General features: G+C 58.4%; 1 pseudogene; it reads right to left on the minus strand.

Annotated features, from left to right (window-relative positions):
• Window positions 1,689–2,315, minus strand: LOC102174877 (annotated as a pseudogene).

The raw sequence follows: 2,599 nt of genomic DNA on the forward strand, positions 1-2,599 counted from the left end.
TCCATGAGGAATCGCCCTCCCTGAGCTCTATTCCCTGGAGTTTTCCACAAAGCCTCCCTAGTCGAGGCACGCATCCCCCAAAAGAGCCAGGCCGGGAAGGAATGGGCTCTCTCTGACCTCCACCTGCTCTCTGTTCTGCCTGGTCCACCCTTCCTCTGTCCGAATCCTTGGCCTCGGTAGAGGTTTTCAGGGTCGCCAGGGCTTGTCTCTCCGCAGTGTCCCTATCCTGGGACGGCTGAGATCTGTGGCCATTTCCCCGTTGGTTCCTTTCCCGTGGTAAGTATGCCTTTGGAGTTCAACCCGCCCTTCCGGACTTGACCTGATGACTCACTTCCTTCGAGTGTGGACGGTACTAGTCCTGCTTAAGCAGTTGCCATGCACGATCCATTCACCTTTCATCCCCAGGCTTCAGGGGCGTTTGGTTGCTGCTGACTTCCAGCACTTTGGAAGGCAGATTCGAGGTAAGACTCCTGTGTGCACAGCATGTCCTGTGGGCCCACACACTGTACCCTCATTTGAGAGAAACTCAAGGTAGAAGGGTCCCCATGAGAATGAAGACGCCAGGGGAATGAAGGTCCATGGGGCCCTGACTTTCTGATCGGCCATCCACCGAAGACAGGAGGCTTTCTTCCAGATATGAACTCCTGGACTCCGTCTCTTGACTTGGAATGACCTAGGGCATGAGGTAGGCCCGCCGGCCCAATGGAGCAACCACGTGTGGACAAGATAGAGGCTTGCCTCTCCCTGGATCTACCTGGGAGAGCTTCGCTGCTTCCTCACCTTTCTGGTGCAAGGCTCTTAGCTCTGGTTCTTTGCAAGAAGGTCTTGATCCAGTCGCCTATCCCCGCCTGCCCAAATGTGATCAGGAATTGGTGAGTGGGAGACTTGGTCAAAGGCTGGGATCTCAACCCCCCACCCTCACCCCACCCATGGAAGGATTCTGTGAGGTTTCCTTTCAGGACCGCGGATGGCTCGGGGATCCCATACCCTGTCCTTTGAAGGCAGAGCCAGCCCCGGGCGCCTGGGAGACAATCCATTACTTCCAGAGGCCTAAGCTTCCTCTTGCCCACGGCCAGACATGGTTGGCTGAAAGGCACTGAAGCGCACTGGCGTCTCTCCGCGTGAGAGATCGTTGTCTGGTGTCCTCTGGGAAGGCCTTGCCTCCGCGGAGGAACACCAAGGCTTCGCTCCAGCAGTGACTTTGAAATAATTCCCTGGGCTTCCGGCTCCTGGATGGCGTATCACAGAGGTGCTCATATGTCAGCTGGATGGCTTTACTAGAATTCCCTGAGTGAACCCACCAGGGCCTGGTGTTCCCGGTCAGGCATGGTTACAGTGTATGGATTCAGCTTCCCTGGTAGACAGGCAGGGGTCTGTTTAAAGAATTAGACTTTGGGTCTTGGGTCTCTCCCCAGTATGCCTCCGGGCGAGAGACGCTTCTGTGTGTTACCGGTCTTTTCAAAGGAACAGCTCTCGAGTTGTGCTGGATGTCTTCTCTCCCCGTTGTGGCAGTTGATCCATCCTGGTGAAATCCCATTCTGGTGGCAATGTCCACGGGATGCACGAGCTGCCTCAGGGATGGGGCAGGGTTGCCGTATGGGGAACGCAGTGGAAGAAAGCCTGAGGGTTAAGAGGCTGGTCGGCCGCAGGGCCAGGTTGCTCAGGAACATGCCCATCCGGGCTCAGGCCTATAAGAAGAGGATCTTGTGCTTAGCGCTAGGCATCTGCCCCTTTTCGCGTAGCCTGCGAACAGCCTCCCTCAGATGCTTGGGTTGGAGTGGGGGCTTCTCGCCCCACTTCTCACAAATGTCTAGGGCTTCTTCCACCACTTGCCCAACGAAGACCTTGGCCATTCCGGACATGGCAATGACCACGTTCTGGGATACCGGCGTGCCGGCCACGGCCTGGATCAGACGTTTGATGGTGGATTTGGGGAAGGCTGAGCGGCGAAACACTTCGTAACGGTCCAGCTGCTCCTCACTCATAGCAGCCACGAGGGTTCTCATCTTCTGGGCCTCCTCTTCATCCACTTCCTGTTGCCTGCCTCTCTTGCCCTTGGTGTTCACTTTCCATCTCTTGGCCACAGGGGGACGTGAGGAGGAGTCTGCCTCTTCACCTGCCCTTGGCTGTGGGCAGCCCTGACGCACGGACTCACTGCCTTCCTCGTCAGAGGCTTCCCTGGCTTTCTGGGCTGGGTCCCGCGGCAGGATGCAGCCTGGGTTGCTGGGTTCCAGTCCCAGGGGCATGCCTGGTGCCTCCCACGACACACCCAGGTTCGGACCTTGGTCTGGGAGCCACGCCCTGGTCTTGTCCATCCTGGCGCTGGGTCCTAGGTAGAGAAACGCCCTCAGCCGCAATCCCTTAAGAGGCAGGATCCTCCTGAAACGGGCCTGGGCCCAGCCCCTTTATATAAGGCTAGGGCTGAAGCCACACCCACCCGGAAGTCAGATGACGCCTCAGTAGCCTCCCAGCCAGGGCCTGGGCTCCTCCCACTGCCCCAGGCAAGGGGCGGGGCCAGGGTGTGCCTCCGGGGCCGCAGGAGGGGGCCAGCTGCTGGCAGCCTCCCAGGATTCGTCCTGCCTCAGTTTCTGAACCCTTC

This window comes from Capra hircus, chromosome 20 (genome assembly GCF_001704415.2).
Source record: "Capra hircus breed San Clemente chromosome 20, ASM170441v1, whole genome shotgun sequence".
Classification (NCBI taxonomy): Eukaryota; Metazoa; Chordata; class Mammalia; order Artiodactyla; family Bovidae; genus Capra; species Capra hircus.